Raw genomic sequence first — 19,387 nt, forward strand, 5'->3', positions numbered from 1 at the left:
AACACTCTTTATTGAGAAAAAAATAAAAATAAATAAGTAATAAAAAAAATAGGATTTTTTAAATTTTTTTATTTATCTTCATAGGTTCCAAAATGCCAAAATTCTGGGAAAATTCAGGGCAATTATATGATAAAAGAATATTACCAAAAAAGTTAATTTTAGCTTTTTTATATACCAAACCCTAAAGTGCATGGAAACCCTCCTATATAAGGAAATTAAACCACCTTATCAGAAATCTCTCTTTTGAGTGTTGTTCAGCATGTTAGGCACCAAAACAATAAATAATAAGGATCTAACTCTATATGGGAATTCAAAACAAAATTACTGGAAACGTGTCTTCTCAGTGTTTTACTTAGAAAAACGCTAACACGGATGCAAACAAACCAATATAAAGAAATAGAAAAACATTACCAAAAAGGTATATTTTGAGTGTTTTTGAGCTTTTTACCTATAAAAAACACGAAAATTGATGCAAAGCACTCTATAATGGGAAAGAAAAGGACATTGCATGAAAAGTCTATCATGAGAGTTTTATAGTTCAAAAGAACCATAAGGCAAAAAATGCAAAAGCTAGTGTATATGAAGAAGTTTCGTAGATACCAAAATGCTGAAACTCATGAACAACACTCTTAATTGAGAAGCAAAACAATCTTACTAAATGTGTGTATTTTGAGTGCTTTTTTACATTATTAGTTACCAAAACCCCAAATTACATGCGAAACTAGCTTTATGTGGGAAAAAAATGACATTACCAGAAAAATGTCTTTTGAGTGTTTTTGAGTGTGTTAGGCAAAGAAGCACTGAAAAGCAGGGCAATCACATTACATTGGAATAAAACCAATTTTTAACAAGAACTTGCCTTTAAGTGTATTTGAGCTCCTTATATACCAAAACACTAAAATGCATGCAAAATACACTTTATGGTGAAACAATAACATTACCAAAAACATGTATTTTGAGTGTTTTTGATCATGTTACCAATAAAAACGCTTAAATACATGCAAAGAACCCTATTTTTGGGAAATGAAAGGACATTACGAGAAACGTGTATTATGAGTGTTTTTAAGTTCATTAAGTACGAAAAAGCTAATAGCCACAAATTACACTCTTTATTGAGAAAAAAATAGATAAGTAAAAAAAATACGATATTTTTTTTCATTCTTATTCATCTTCACAGGTAACGAGGTGCCAAAACTCGGGCAAAGTTCAGGAAATTATATGTAATAAGAACATTATCAAAAAAGTTAAATTTAGCTTTTTTTCGGACTGTTATGTACCAAACCCCTTAAGTGCATGCAAAGCCACCTATATGGGGAAATTAAACGTGTTTGCCAGAAAACTGTCTTATGAGTGTTTTTCAGCATGTTAGGAACCAACACGATAAAACCCAAGAAAGTCAATCTATATGGGAATCCAAAACAAAATTACTGAAAACGTGTCTTTTCGGTGTTTTACGTAGAAAATGCTAAAACGGATGGAAAACAACCAAAATGAAGAAATAGAATAACATTACCAAAAAGGTATATTTTGAGAGTTTTTTGAATTGTGTATTTTGAGTGTTTTTCACATTCTTAGTTACGAAATTGGCAAATTACATGCGAAACTACCTTTATATGGGAAAAAAAATGACATTACCAGAAAAATGTCTTTTCAGTGTTTTTGAGCGTGATATGCAACAAAGCACTAAAAAGCAGAACAATCAAATCACTTGGGAATAAAACCAACTTTTACGAAGAACATGCCTTTAAGTGTTTTTACACTTAAACATACCAAAACGCTAAATTGCATGCAAAACACCCTTTATGGACAAACAGAATAACATTACCAAAAATATGTATTTTGAGTGTTTTTGATCGTGTTACCTATAAAAACGCTTAAATTCATGTAAAGAACCCTATGTTTGTATAAGAAAAGGATATTACGAAAATCGTGTATTTTGTAAAAAAGATCATTATAAAAAAATAATTTCAGCATTTTTCCGGAGTTATGTACCAAACCCTGAAGTGCATGCAAAGCCACCTATATGAAGAATTTACTCAACTTTACCAGAAACCTGTCTTATGAGTGTTTTTTCAGCAATTTCAACAATATTACTGAAAACGTGTCTCTTCAGTGATTTACGAAGAAAAACGCTAAAACGGATGCAAACCAAACAATATGAAGAAATAGAATATCATTACCAAAAAGATATATTTTGAGTGTTTTTCAGCTTGTTACCTACAAAAAATGCGAAAATGGATGGAAAGCACTCTATATTGGGAAACAAAAGAACATTACGAAAAAAGTGTATAATGAGTGTTTTATAGTTTCACACGAACCACAAGGCAAAAAACGCAAAAAACTCGTGTATATAGAGAAGTTTCTTACATACCAAAAGGCTGAAATGCATGAATAACACTTTTAATTGAGAAACAGAACTACTTTACCAAATCTGTGTTTTTTTAGTGTTTTTCACATTCTTAGTTACGAAAATCCCAAATTACGAGTACATGCGAAACTATCTTTATGTGGGAAAAAAATTATATTACCAGAAAAGTGTCTTTTGAGTGTTTTTGAGCGTGATATCCAACAAAGCACTAAAAAGCAGAACAATCACATTACATGGGAATAAAACCAACTTTTACAAAGAACTTGCCTTTAAGTGTTTTTTTTTAACTCCTTACATACCAAAACGCTAAAACGCATGCAAAACACCCTTTATGGAGAAACAGAGTAACATTACCAAAAACATGTATTTTGAGTGTTTTTGATCATGTTATTTATAAAAACGCTTAAATACATGCAAAGAACCTTAGGTTTGGGAAACGAAAGGACATTAAGAGAAACGTGTATTATGAGTGTTTTTATGTTCCTTAAGTACCAAAAAAGCTAAAACCCACAAATAACACTCTTTATAGAGAAAAAAATAATAATATAAAATAATTTTTTTTTTTTTTTTGTTATTCATCTTCATAGGTACTAAGTTGCCAAAAATCTGGCAATATTCTTTGGGAATCGAAAACAAAATTACTGAAAACGTGTCTTTTCGGTGTTTTACGTAGAAAAACCCTAAAACGGATGCAAACCAACCAATATGAAGAAATAGAATAACATTATCAAAAAGGTATATTTTAAGTGTTTTTGAGCTTGTTACCTACAAAAAACGCGAAAATGGATGCAAAGCACTCCTTATTGGGAGAGAAAAGGACATAACGAGAAACGAGTATAATGAGTGTCTTATTATTTTTGGGCAAAAGAACTTGTGGTTCACAAGAACCATAACGCAAAAAACGCAAAAATTCGTGTATATAAAGAAGTTTCTTAGATACCAAAATGCTGAAACTCATGAATAACAATCTTAATTGGGAAACAGGACAACATTACCAAATGCGTGTATTTTGAGTGTTTTTTCTTAGTTAGCAAAACCCCAAACAGCATGCAAAAAGTAACTTTATGTGGGAAAAAAATGACATTACCAGAAGTGTCTTTTGAGTGTTTTTTGAGCGTGTTAGGCAATAAAGCAATAAAAAGCTAGGCAATCATATTACATTGGAATAAAACCAACTTTTACCAAGAACTTGCCTTGAAGTGTTTTTCAGCTCCTTACATACCAAATCGCTAAAACGCATGCAAAACACTTCTTTATGCAGAAGCAGAATAACATTACCAAAAACAAGTGTTTTTGAGTGTTTTTTATCCTATTACCTATAAAAACGCTTAAATACATGCAAAGATCCCTATATTTGGGAAAGGAAAGGACATTACGAGAAATGTGTATTATGAATGTTTTGAAGTTCTTTAAGTACCAAAACGTTAAAACCTACAAATAACACTCTTTATAGAGAAAAAAATAAATAAAATAATAGCATTTTTATTTTTTTGTTATTGATGTTCATAGGTACCAAGACGACAAAATTCTGCCAAAATTCAGGGAAATTATGTGGAAAAATTATGTGGAAAAAGTTACTTTTACCTTTTTTTCGGAGTTATGTACCAAACCATAAAGTGTATCCAAAGTCACCTATTTGGGGAAATTTAACGACTTTACAACAAAAGAAACCTATCTTTTTAGAGTGTTTTTTCGCATGTTAGGCACCAAAACGATAGATAATATGAAAGTCACTCTATATGGAAATCCAAAACAAAATTACTGAAAACGTGTCTTTTAAAAGATTTACGTACAAAAATGCTAAAACGGATGCAAACCAACCAATATGAAAAAATAGAATAACATTACCAGAAAAGTATATTTTGTGTGTTTTTGAGCTTGTTAGATAAAAAAAAGAACTTGCCTTTTAGTGTTTTTGACACGCATTTAGTAAGGTTGTTCTGTTTCTCAATTAATAGTGTTATTCATGAGTTTCAGCATTTTGGTATCTACGAAAATTCTCCATATACACGAGTTTTTGCGTTTTTTGCCTTGTGGTTTTTTTTTTAACTATAAAACATTCATTATACACTTTTCTTGCAATGTCCCTTTGTTTCCCAATATAGAGTGCTTTGTATCAATTTTTGCGTTTTTTTGTAGGTAACAAGCTCAAAAACCGTAAGTGTCTTGACACCCCCCTCAACTTTTTCTTCATTAACTTCTGCAACATTCGCGTTCTAAGATCTAATTTTCAATCTGTAGAACACCACCTCTCCTCTTCTAAACCTCATCTTCTTTTCCTCACTGAAACTCAGGTGTTTGAGGCAACTGACAGTAGCCCCTTTTCTGTTCCCTCCTACTTTCTCTATCCTCATTTTCGATCCAAAGCTGGATGCTGCGTTTATGTGCGCAATGACTTAACCTGCTCTCGTGCCCACGCTCTTGAATCTTCCGAGTTTTCCACCATCTGGCTACGACTACAGAGTCATTCTCATACTAAATTTATCTGTGCTGTATACCTCTCTCCTAACTCCTCTGACTATAAGAAATTCTTTGACTACTTAACTTCCAAAGTGGAGCACATTCTGACCCTCTTCCCTTTTGCAGAGATCTCCATTCTTGGAGACTTCAATGTTCACCACTAGCTTTGGCTTTCCTCTCCCTTCACTGACCATCCTGGTGAACTAGCCTACAACTTTGCTATCCTCTATGACCTAGAGCAATTAGTGCAACACCCTACTCGTATTCCTGACCGTCTTGGAGATACGCCCAACATTCTTGACCTTTTCCTGACCTCTAATCCTTCTGCTTATGCTGTCACCCTTTCTTCTCCGTTGGGCTCCTCCGATCACAATCTCATATCTTTATCTTGTCCTATCACTCCAATCCCTCCTCAGGATCCCCCTAAGCGAAGGTGCCTCTGGCGTTTTGCCTCTGCTAGTTGGGGGGACCTGAGGAGGTATTTTGCTGATTTTCCTTGGAATGACTACTGCTTCCGTGTCAGAGACCCGTCTTTGTGTGCTGAGCGCATAACAGAGGTGATAGTGTCTGGCATGGAGGCGTACATTCCTCACTCTTTTTCTCGTCCTAAACCTTCTAAACCTTGGTTTAACACAGCTTGTTCTCGTGCTATACATGATAGAGAGGTGGCCCACAAAAGGTATTTAAGCCTTCCATCACCAGAATCTCATGCACTTTATATTTCTGCCCGGAACCATGCCAAGTCTGTTCTCCAACTAGCCAAAAACTCCTTCATTAACAGAAAATGTCAAAACCTTTCAAGATCTAACTCCCCTCGTGATTTCTGGCATCTAGCCAAAAATATCTCCAATAACTTTGCTTCTTCTTCTTTCCCTCCTCTACTTCAACCAGATGGCACCACTGCTATCACGTCTATTTCTAAAGCTGAACTCTTTGCTCAAACCTTTGCTAAAAACTCTACCTTGGACGATTCTGGGCTTGTTCCTCCCTCTCCTCCACCCTCTGACTACTTCATGCCACGTATTAAAATTCTTCGTAATGATGTTTTCCGTGCCCTCGCTGGTCTAAACCCTCGGAAGGCTTATGGACCTGATGGGGTCCCTCCTATTGTTCTCCGAAACTGTGCCTCCGTGCCTGCACCTTGCCTAGTCAAACTCTTTCAGCTCTGTCTGTCAACATCTACCTTTCCTTCTTGCTGGAAGTTTGCCTACATTCAACCTGTTCCTAAAAAGGGTGACCGCTCTAATCCCTCAAACTATCGTCCTATTGCTTTAATTTCCTGCTTATCTAAAGTTTTTGAATCTATCCTCAACAGGAAGATTCTTAAACATCTATCACTTCACAACCTTCTATCTGATCGCCAGTATGGGTTCCGTCAAGGCCGCTCTACTGGTGATCTTCTGGCTTTCCTTACTGAGTCTTGGTCATCCTCTTTTAGAGACTTTGGTGAAACTTTTGCTGTTGCCTTGGACATATCAAAAGCCTTTGATAGAGTCTGGCACAAAGCTTTGATTTCCAAACTACCCTCCTACGGTTTCTATCCTTCTCTCTGTAACTTCATCTCAAGTTTCCTTTCTGACCGTTCTATTGCTGCTGTGGTAGACGGTCACTGTTTTTCTCCTAAATCTATTAACAGTGGTGTTCCTCAGGGTTCTGTCCTGTCACCCACTCTCTTCTTATTATTCATTAATGATCTTCTAAACCAAACTTCTTGTCCAATCCACTCCTATGCTGATGATACCACCCTGCACTTTTCCACGTCTTTTCATAGACGTCCAACCCTTCAGGAGGTAAACATATCACGCAGGGAAGCCACAGAACGCCTGACTTCTGATCTTTCTAAAATTTCTGATTGTGGCAGAGCAAACTTGGTATTGTTCAATGCCTCAAAAACTCATTTCCTCCATCTATCAACTCGACACAATCTTCCAGACAACTATCCCCTCTTCTTCAATGACACTCAACTGTCCCCCTCTTCTACACTGAACATCCTCGGTCTGTCCTTTACTTATAATCTGAACTGGAAACTTCACATCTCATCTCTAGCTAAAACAGCTTCTATGAAGTTAGGTGTTCTGAAACGTCTCCGCCAGTTTTTCTCACCCCCCCAGCTGCTAACTCTGTACAAGGGCCTTATCCGTCCATGTATGGAGTATGCTTCACATGTCTGGGGGGGGTTCCACTCATACTGCTCTTCTAGACAGGGTGGAATCAAAAGCTTTTCGTCTCATCAACTCCTCTCCTCTAACTGACTGTCTTCAGCCCCTCTCTCACCGCCGCAATGTTGCATATCTAACTGTGTTCTACCGCTATTTTCATGCCAACTGCTCTTCTGATCTTGCTAACTGCATGCCTCCCCTCCTTCTGCGGCCTCGCTGCACAAGACTTTCTTCTTTCTCTCACCCCTATTCTGTCCACCTCTCTAACGCAAGAGTTAACCAGTATTCTCAATCATTCATCCCTTTCTCTGGTAAACTCTGGAACTCCCTGCCTTCTTCTGTATTTCCACCTTCCTATGACTTGAATTCCTTCAAGAGGGAGGTTTCAAGACACTTATCCACCAATTTTTGACCACTGCTTTGACCCTTTTATGGGACTGGCATTTCAGTGGGCATTTTTTTTTATTACATTTTTGTTGCCCTTGGCCAGTATCCTTCCTACATAAAAAAAAAAAAAAAAACACTCAAAATATACATTTTTGGTAAAGTTTTTCTGCTTCTTGATATTGGTTGGTTTGCATCAGTTTTAGCGTTTTTCTACGTAAAACACTGAGAAGACACGTTTTCAGTAATTTTCTTTTGGATTCCCACATAGAGTGAGTTCCTTATTATTTATCATTTTGATGCCTAACATGCTGAAAAACACTCAAAAGACAGATTTCTGGTAAGGTCTTTAATTTCCTCATATGCGAGGCCTTGCATGTCTTTTGAGTGTTTTTGAACGTGTTGCGCAATAAAGCACTAAAAGGAAGGGCAATCACATTACATGGGAATAAAGCCAAATTTTACCAAGAACTTGCCATTAAGTGTTTTTTGAGCTCCTTACATACCAAAACGCTAAAACGCCTGCAAAATACATTTGATGGAGAAACAGAATAATATTACCAAATCCATGTATTTTGAGTGTTTTTGATCATGTTATCTATAAAAACACTTAAATACATGCAAAGAACCTTATGTTTGGGAAACGAAAGGACATTACGAGAAACGTGTATTATGAGTGTTTTTTTAAGTTCCTTCAGTACCTAAAAGCTAAAACCCACAATAACACTCTTTATTTAGAAAAAAAAAAATATTAAACAAAAAATAAAAAAACAGGATTTTTTTTTTTTGTTATTTATCTTTATAGGTACCGAGATGCCAAAATTCTGCCAAAATTCAGGGAATTTATTTGGAAAAAAGAACATTAACAAGAAAGTTAATTATAGCTTTTTTTTTTCGGATTGTTATGTACCAAACCCTAAAGTGCTTGCAAAGCCACCTATATAAAGAAGTTAAGCGACTTTACCAGACCCCTGTCTTTTAAGTGTTTTTCAGCATGTTAGGCACCAAAACGATAAATAATATGGAAGTCAGTCAATATGTGAATCCAAAACAAAATTACTGAAAACGTGTCTATTCAGTGTTTTACGTAGAAAAACGTTAAAGCGGATGCAAACCAACCTATATGAAGAAATAGAATAACATTACCAAAAAGATATATTTGAGTGTTTTTGAGCTTGTTACCTACAAAAAAATGCAAAAATGGATGTAAAGCACTCTATATTAGGAAACAAAAGGACATTACGAGAAACGTGTATAATGAGTGTTTTATAGTTTTAAAAGAACCACAAGGCAATAAACGCAAAAACTCGTGTATATAGAGAAATTTCTTACATAGAAAAAAAGATGAAATACATGAATAACACTTTTAATCGATAAACAGAACTACTTTACCAAATTGTGTATTTTGAGTGTTTTTCACATTCGTAGTTACGAAAATGCCAAATTACATGCGAAACTACCTTCATATGGGGAAAAAAAATGACTACCAAAAAAGTGTCTTTTTAGTGTTTTTCAGCGTGATATGCAACAAAGCACTAAAAAGCACAACAATCACATTACATGGGAATAAAACCAACTTTTACGAAGAACTTGCCTTTAAGTGTTTTTTAACTCCTTACATACCAAATCGCTAAAACGCATGCAAAACACCCTTTATGGAGAAAAAGAATAACATTACGAAAAACATGTATTTTGAGTGTTTTTGATCATGTTACCTATAAAAACGCTTAAATACATGTAAAGAACCCTATGTTTGTATAACAAAAGGACATTACGAAAATCTTGTATTATGAGTGTTTTTAAGTTCCTTAAGTACCAAAAAGCTAAAACCCACAAATAACACTCTTTATAGAGAGAATTTTTTTTTGTTATTTATCTTCATAGGTACCGAGATGCCAAAATTCTGGCAAAATTCATGGAAATTAAAAAAAAAAAAAATCATCATAAAAAAATAATATTAGATTTAGTTATGTACAAACCCTAAAGTGCAGGAAAATCTTCCTATATGTGGAAATTACACGAATTTACCAGAAACCTGTCTTTTGAGTGTTTTTCAGCAATTGCAAAAATATTACTGAAAACGTGTCTTTCAGTGATTTACGAAGAAAAACGCTAAAACGGATGTAAACCAACCAATATGGAGAAATAGAATAACATTACCAAAAAGATATATTTTGATGTGTTTTTGAGCTTGTTACCTACAAAAAATGCAAAAATGGATGGAAAGCACTTTATATTGGCAAAGAAAAGGACATTACGAGAAACGTGTATGAGTGTTTTATAGTTTGACAAGAACCACAAGGTAAAATACTCAAAAACTCGTGTACATAAAGAAGTTTCTGACATACCAAAAAGATGAAACTCATGAATAACACTTTTAATTTTGAAACAGAAATACCTTACCAAATGTGTGTATTAGAAAAGTTTCTTACATACCAAAATGCTGAAAATCATGAATAACACTTTTAATTAAGAAATAGAACAACCTTACCAAATGCCTGTGTTTTGTGTTTTTTTTTCACATTCTTAGTTACCAAAACCCCAAATTCCATGCAAAACTAGCTTTATGTGGGAAAACAAATAATATTACCAGAAAAGTGTCATTTGAGTGTTTTTGAGCGTGTTAGGCAATAATGCACTAAAAAGCAAGGCAATCACATTATATGGGAATAAAAACAACTTTTACCAAAAACTTGCCTTTAAGTGTTTTTGAGCTCATTACATACCAAAACGCTAAAATGCATGCAAAACACCTTTTATGGAGAAACAAAATAAGATTACCAAAAATATATATTTTGAGTGTTTTTGATCATGTTATCTATAAAAACGCTCAAATACATGCAAAGAACCTTATGTTTGTGAAACGAAAGGACACTACGAGAAATGTGTATTATAGGTGTTTTTAATTTCCTTAAGTACCAAAAAGCTAAAACCCACAAATAAGACTTTATTTAGAAAAAAAGTAAGAAAATGAAAAAATAGGATTTTTTTTTTTTTGTTATTCATCTTCATATGTACCAAGATGCCAAAATTCTGGAAAAATTCAGGACTATTATATGATAAAAGAAAATTATCAAAAAAGTTAGTTTTAGCTTTTTTCGGACTGTTATGTACCAAACCCTAAAGTGCATCCAAAGACTCCTATATGAGGAAATTAAACGATCTTAACAGAAATCTGTTTTTTGAGTGTTTTTCAGCATGTTAGGCACCAAAACGATAAATAATAAGGAACTCACTCTATATGAGAATCCAAAACAAAATTGCTGAAAACATGTTTTTTATGTGTTTTACGTAGAAAAAACGCTAAAACGGATGCAAACCAACCAATATCAAGAAATAGAAAAACATTACCAAAAACGTATATTTTGAATGTTTTTCAGCTTGTTACCTACAATAAACGGGAAAATTGATGCAAAGCACTCTATATTAGAAAACAAAAGGACTTTGCAAGAAAAGTATATAATAAGTTTTTTTTTATAGTTCAAAAGAACCAAAAGGCTAAAAACACAAAAACTCGTGTATATGGAGAAGGTTCCTAGATACCAAAATGCTGAAACTCATGAATAACCTTCTTAATTGAGAAACAGAACAACCTTAATAAATGTGTGTATCTTGAGTGCTTTTCACATTCTTAGTTACCAAAACCCCAAATTGCATGCTAAACAACCTTTATGTGAGAAAAAAATGACATTACCAGAAAAGTTTCTGAGCGTGATAGGCAATAAAGCACTAAAAAGCAGGGCAATCATATTACATTGGAATAACACCAATTTATACCAAAAACTTTCGTTTAAGTGTTTTTGAGCTCCTTATATACCAAAGCGCTAAAACGCATGCAAAACAAACTTTATGGAGAAACAGAACAACATTACCAAAAAATTGTATTTTGAATGTTTTTGATCATGTTATCTATAAAAAACGCTTAAATAAAGAACATTATGTTTGGGATACAAAAGGACATTACGAGAAACTTGTATTATAAGTGTTTTTTTTTTTTATTTCCTTAAGTACCAAAAAGCTAAAACCCACAAATAAAACTCTTTATTTAGAAAATAAAAAATAAAAAAATAAAAAAATAGGAATATTTATTTATTTTTTTTATTCATATTCATAGGTACCGAGATGCCAAAATTCTGGCAATAAAAGAATATTATCAAAAAAATTAATTTCAGCTTTTTTTTCGGTCTGTTATGTACCAAACCCTAAAGTGCATGCAAAGCCTCCTATAATAGGAAATTAAACGACCTTACCAGAAATCTGTGTTTTGAGTGTTTTTTTTAGTATGTTACCCAGTAAAACGATAAATAATAAGGAACTCACTCTATATGGAAATCCAAAACAAAGTTACTGAAAACGTGTCTTCTCAGTGTTTTACGTAGAAAAACGATAAAACAGATGCAAAGCAACCAATATCAAGAAATTGAAAAACGTTACTAAAAAGATATATTTTGAGTGTTTTTCAGCTTTTTACCTACAAAATACACGAAAATTGATGCAAAGCACTCTATATTGGGAAACAATAGGACATTGCAAGAAAAGTGTATAATGAGTGTTTTATAGTTCAAAAGAACCACAAGGCAAAAAACGCAAAATCTCGTGTATATGGAGAGGTTTCCTAGATACAAAAATGCTAAAACTCATGTATAACACTCCTAATTGAGAAACAGAACAACCTTAACAAATGCGTGTATTTTGAGTGCTTTTCATATTCTTAGTTACCAAAATGGAAATTGCATGCGAAAATAGATTTGTGGGAAAAAAAAAAAAAAAAAGACTTTACCAGAAAAATGTCTTTTGAGTGTTTTTGAGCGTCATAGGCAATAAAGCACTAAAAAGGAGGGCAATCACATTACATTGGAGGAAAACGCATTTTTACCAAGAACTTGCCTTTAAGTATTTTTGAATTCCTTATAAACCAAAACACTAAAACACATGCAAAACACTCTTTATGGTTAAACAGAATAACATTACCAAAAACATGTATTTTGAGTGTTTTTGATCATGTTACCAATAAAAACGCTTAAATACATGCAAAGAACACTATTTTTGGGAAATGAAAGAAGATTACGAGAAACGTGTATTATGAGTGTTTTTAAGTTCATTAATTACCAAAAAGGTAAAAGCCCAAAATAACATTTTTTATTGAGAAACAATAAATAAAAAAAAAATACATTTTTTTTCTTTCGAATTCATATTCACAGGTACCGAAATGCCAAATTTTGGGCAAAATTCAGGAAATTATGTGAGATAAAATCATTATCAAAAAAGTTATATTTGTTTTTTGTTTTTTTCGGACTGTTATGTACCAAACCCCTAAAGTGCATGCAAAGCCACCTGTATGGGGAAATTAAACGTCTTTGCCAGAAAACGGTCTTATGAGTGTTTTTCAGCATGTTAGGAACCAACACGATAAATAACATGAAAGTCAATCTATATGGGAATCCAAAACAAAATTACTAAAAACGTGTCTTTTCGGTGTTTTACGTAGAAAAACGCTAAAACGGATGCAAACCAACCAATATGAGGAAATAAAATGACATTATCAAAAAGGTATATTTTGAGTGTTTTTGAAATTGTTACCTAAAAAAACGCGAAAATGGATGTAAAGCACTCTATATTGTGAAGCAAAAGGACATTACGAGAAACGTGTATAATGAGTGTTTTATAGTTTCACAAGAACTACAAGGCAAAAAACGCAAAAACTCTTGTATATAGAGAAGTTTCTTACATTCCAAAATGCTGAAAATCTGGAACAACACTCTTAATTGAGAAACGGAACAATATTACTAAATGCGTGTATTTTGAGTGCTTTTCACATTCTTAGTTACCAAAACCCCAAATTGCATGCGAAACCAGCTTTATGTGGTAAAAAAATGACATTACCAGAAAAATGTCTTTTGAGTGTTTTTGAGCGTGTTAGGCAATAAAGCACTAAAAAGCAGGGCAATCACATTACATTGGAATAAAACCAATTTTTAACAAGAACTTGCCTTTAAGTGTATTTGAGCTCCTTATATACCAAAACACTAAAATGCATGGAAAATACACTTTATGGTGAAACAGAATAACATTACCAAAAACATGTATTTTGAGTGTTTTTGATCATGTTACCAATAAAAACGCTTAAATACGAGTACATGCAAAAAACGCTATTTTTGGGAAATGAAAGGACATTACGAGAAACGTGTATTATGAGTGTTTTTAAGTTCATTAAGTACGAAAAAGGTAATAGCCACAAATTACACTCTTTATTGTGAAAAAAATAAATAAATAAAAAAAATACGATATTTTTTTTCATTCTTATTCATCTTCACAGGTAACGAGGTGCCAAAATTTGGGCAAAGTTCAGGAAATTATATGAAATAAGAAACATTATCAAAAAAGTTAAATTTAGTTTTTTTTTCAGACTCTTATGTACCAAACCCTTAAAGTGCATGCAAAGCCACCTATATGGGGAAATTAAACGTCTTTGCCAAAAAACTGTCTTATGAGTGTTTTTCAGCATGTTAGGAACCAACACGATAAAACCCAAGAAAGTCAATCTATATGGGAATCCAAAACAAAATTACTGAAAACGTGTCTTTTCGGTGTTTTACGTAGAAAACGCTAAAACGGATGCAAACCAACCAAAATGAAGAAATAGAATAACATTACCAAAAAGGTATAGTTTGAGTTTTTGAAATTGTTACCTACAAAAAACGCGAAAATGCATGGAAAGCACTCTATATTGGGAAGCAAATGGACATTACGAGAAACGAGTATAATGAGTGTTTTATAGTTTCATAAGAACCACAAGGCAAAAACCGCAAAAACTCGTGTATATAAAGAAGTTTCTTACATTCCAAAATGCTGAAACTCATGAATTAGACTTTTAATTGAGAAACAGAAGTATCTTACCAAATGTGAGTATTTTTAGTGTTTTTCACATTCTTAGTTACGAAAATCCGAAATTACAAGCGAAACTAGTTTTATGTGGGAAAAAATGACATTACCAGAAAAGTGTCTTTTGAGTGTTTTAGAGCGTGATATGCAACAAAGCACTAAAAAGCAGAACAATCACATTACATGGGAATAAAACCAACTTTTACCAAAAACATGCCTTTAAGTGTTTTTAACTCCTGACATAACAAAACGATAAAACGCATGCAAAACACCCTTTATGGAGAAACAAAATAACATTACTAAAAACATGAATTTAAGTGTTTTTGATGATGTTACCTATAAAAACGCTTAAATACATGTAAAGAACCCTATGTTTGTGAAATGAATGGATATTACGAAAATTATGTATTATGAGAGTTTTTAGGTTCCTTAAGTACCAAAAAGCTAATACACTCAAACAACACTCTTTATAGAGAGAAAAAAAAAAAAAAAAAAAAAAAAAAAATATATATATATATATATATATATATATATATATATATATATATATATATATATATATATATATATATATATATATATATATATATATATATATATATATATATATATATATATATATATATATATATATATATATATATATATATATATATATATATATATATATATATATATATATATATATATATATATATATATATATATATATATATATATATAAAAATATTTAAATTTCTTTTTTTTTTTTTTTTTATTCATCTTCATAGGTACCGAGATGCTAGAATTCTGGGAAAATTCAGGGAAATTTCGTAAAGAAAAAAAATTAACAAAAAAATAATAATTTTAGCTTTTTTCCGCAGTTATGTAACAAACCCTGAAGTGCATGCAAAGCCACCTCTATGGGAAAATTACACGACTTTACCATAAACCTGTACCAGAAGTATTTTCAACAGGGTTACTGAAAACGAGTCTTTTCCGAGATTTACAAAGAAAAACGCTAAAACGGATGCAAACCAACCAATATGAAGAAGTAGAATAACATTACCAAAAATATATGTTTTGAGTGTTTTTAAGCGTGTTACCTACAAAAAATGCAAAAATGGATGGAAAGCACTCTATATTAGGAAACAAAAGAACATTACGAGAAATGAGAAAAAATGAGTGTTTAATAATTTCACAAGAACCACCAGGCAATAAACGCAAAAACTCGTGTATATAGAGAAGTTTCTTACATACCAAAATGATGAAATGCATGAATAACACTTTTAATCGAGAAACAGAACTACCTTACCAAATTGTGTATTTTGAGTATTTTTCACATTCTTAGTTACGAAATTGCCAAATTACATGCGAAACTACCTTTATATGGGGAAAAAAAAATGACATTACCAGAAAAAATGTCTTTTGAGTGTTTTTGAGCGTGATATACAACAAAGCACTAAAAAGCAAAACTATCACATCACTTGAGAATAAAACCAACTTTTACGAAGAACTTGCCCTTAAGTGTTTTTTAACTCCTTACATACCAAAACGCTAAAACGCATGTAAAACACCCTCTATGGACAAACAGAATAACATTATCAAAAATATGTATTTTGAGTGTTTTTGATCATGTTACCTATAAAAACGCTTAAATACATGTAAAGAACCCTATGTTTGTATAAGAAAAGGACATTACGAAAATCGTTTATTATGAATGTTTTTAAGTTCCTTAAGTACCAAAAAGCTAAAAGTCACAAATAACACTTTATAGAGAGAAAAAAAAAATTTTGTTATTCATCTTCATAGGTACCGAGATACCAAAATTCTGGAAAAATTCAGGGAAATTTTGTAAAAAAAATCATTATCAAAAAATAATTTTAGCTTTATGCTTTAGCTTTATGTACCAAACCCTGAAGTGCATGCAAAGCCACCTATATGAAGAAATTACTCGACTTTACCAGAAACCTGTCTTATGAGTGTTTTTTTCAGCAATTTCAACAATATTACTGAAAACGTGTCTTTTCAGTGATTTACGTAGAAAACGCTAAAACGGATGTAAACCAACCAATATGAAGAAATAGAATAACATTACCAAAAAGATATATTTTGATGTGTTTTTGAGCTTGTTACCTACAAAAAATGTAAAAATGGATGGAAAGCACTTTATATTGGCAAAGAAAAGGACATTACGAGAAACGTGTATGAGTGTTTTATATTTTGAGAAGAACCACAAGGTAAAAAACTCAAAACTCGTGTACATAAAGAAGTTTCTGACATACCAAAAAGTTGAAACTCATGAATTTAAATTTGAAACAGAAATACTTTAGCAAATGTGTGTATTAGGAAAGTTTCTTACATATCAAAATACTGAAAATCATGAATAACACTTTTAATTAAGAAATAGGAAAACCTTATTAATGCCTGTGTTTTGAGTTTTTTTTTTTCACATTCTTAGTTACCAAAACCCCAAATTCCATGCAAAACTAGCTTTATGTGGGAAAACAAATGATATTACCAGAAAAGTGTCTTTTGAGTGTTTTTAAGCGTGTTAGGCAATAAAGCACTAAAAAGCAGGGCAATCACATTACATGGGAATAAAAACAACTTTTACCAAGAACTTGCCTTTAAGTGTTTTTGAGCTCATTACATACCAATACGCTAAAACTCATGCAAAACACCTTTTATGGAGAAACAAAATAAGATTACCAAAAACATATATTTTGAGTGTTTTTGATCATGTTATCTATAAAAACGCTCAAATACATGCAAAGAACCTTATGTTTGCGAAACGAAAGGACACTACGAGAAATGTGTATTATAGGTGTTTTTAAGTTCCTTAAGTACCAAAAAGCTAAAACCCACAAATAAGACTCTTTATTTAGAAAAAAAAAGTAAGAAAATGAATAAAATAGGATTTTTTTTTTTTGTTATTCATCTTCATATGTACCGAGATGCCAAAATTCAGGAAAAATTCAGGACTATTATATGATAAAAGAAACTTATCAAAAAAGTTAATTTTAGCTTTTTTTTCGGACTGTTATGTACCAAACCCTAAATTGCATGCAAAGCGTCCTATATGAGGAAATTAAACGATCTTAAAAGAAATCTGTGTTTTGAGTGTTTTTTTTCAGAATGTTAGGCACCAAAACGATAAATAAATAAGGAACTCACTCTATATAGGAATTCAAAACAAAATTACTGAAAACGTGTCTTCTCAGTGTTTTACGTAGAAAAACGGTAAAACGGATGCAAACCAACCAATATAAAACAAAATAGAAAAACATTACCAAAAAGGCATATTTTGAGTTTTTCTGAGCTTGTTACCTACAAATAACATGAAAATTGATGCAAAGCACTCTATATTAGGAAATAAAAGGACATTGCAAGAAAAGTGTATAATGAGTGTTTTATAGTTGAAAAGAACCAAAAGGCAAAAAACGCAAAAACATGTGGATATGGAGAAGTTTCCTAGATACCAAAATGCTGAAACTCATGAATAACATTCCTAATTGAGAAACAGAACAACCTTACTAAATGCGTGTCTTTTGAGAGCTTTTCACATTCTTAGTTACCAAAACCCCAAATTGCATGCGAAACCAGCTTTATGTGAGAAAAAAATGACATTATAAGAATAATGTCTTTTGAGTGTTTTTGAGCCTGATAGGCAATAAAGCACTAAAAAGCAGGGCAATCACATTACCTTTGAATAAAACCAATTTTTATCAAGATCATGCCTTTAAGTGTTTTTGAGCTCCTTATATACTAAACCGCTAAAACGCATGTAAAACAAACTTTATGGAGAAACAGAATAAAATTACCAAAAACATGTATTATGAGTGTTTTTGATCGTGTTATCTATAAAAACGCTTAAATACATGCAAAGAACCTTATGTTTGGGAAAGAAAAGGACATTACGAGAAACGTATATTATGAGTGTTTTTAAGTTTGTTAAGTACCAAAAACCTAAAATCCACTCTTTATTTAGAAAAATAAATAAATAAAAAAAAAAAAAATAGGAATTTTTTTTTTATTCATCTTCATAGGTACCGAAATGCCAAAATTCTGGGAAAATTCAAGGCAATTATATAAGAGAATATTATCAAAAAAGTTGATTTTAGCTTTTTTTTTGGACTGTTATGTACCAAACCCTAAACTGCCTCTTATATAAGGAAATTAAACGACCTTACCAGAAATCTGTCTTTTGAGTGTTTTTCAGCATGTTAGGCACCAAAATGATAAATAATAAGGAACTCACTTTATATGGGAATGCAAAACGAAATTACTGAAAACGTGTCTTCCCAGTGTTTTACGTAGAAAAACGCTAAAATAAATGCAAACCAACCAATATCAAGAAATAGAAAAAAACATTACCAAAAAGGTATATTTTGATTGTTTTTGAGCTTGTTACCTACAAAAAAAAAAAAACGCTAAAATTGATACAATGCACTCTATATTGGTAAACAAATGGACATTGCAAGAAAAGTGTACAATGAGTGTATTATAGTTCAAAAGAACAACAAGGCAAAAAACGCAAAAACTCGTGTATATGGAGAAGTTTCTTAGATATCAAAATGCTGAAACTCATGAATAACACATGAGAAACAGAACAATCTTACCAAATTCGTGTATTTTGAGTGTTTTTTTCATATTCTTAGTTACCAAAAACGCAAATTTTATTTCGAAACCAGATTTATGTGTCAAAACATGACATTTCCAGAAAAATGTCTTTTGAGTGTTTTTGAGCGTGATAGGCAATAAAGCACTAAAAAGTAGGGCAATCACTTTTCATTGGAATAAAACCAATTTTTTACCAAGAACTTGCCTTTAAATGTTTTTGAGCTCCTTATATACCAAACCGCTAAAATGTATGCAAAACAAACTTTATGGAGAAACAGAATAACATTACCAAAAACATGTAATTTGGGTGTTTTTTATCATGTTATCTATAAAAACGCTTAAATACATGCAAAGAACATTACGTTTGGGAAACAAAAGGACATTACGAGAAACGTGTATTATGAGTGTTTTTTTAAGTTCCTTAATTACCAAAAAGCTAAAACCCACAAATAACACTCTTTATTTAGAAAAAAAAATAGGATTTTTTTTTCATCTTCATAGATACCGAGATGCCAAAATTCTGGGAAAATTC

This window comes from Scylla paramamosain, chromosome 47 (assembly GCF_035594125.1).
Source record: "Scylla paramamosain isolate STU-SP2022 chromosome 47, ASM3559412v1, whole genome shotgun sequence".
In the NCBI taxonomy this organism is placed as follows: Eukaryota; Metazoa; Arthropoda; class Malacostraca; order Decapoda; family Portunidae; genus Scylla; species Scylla paramamosain.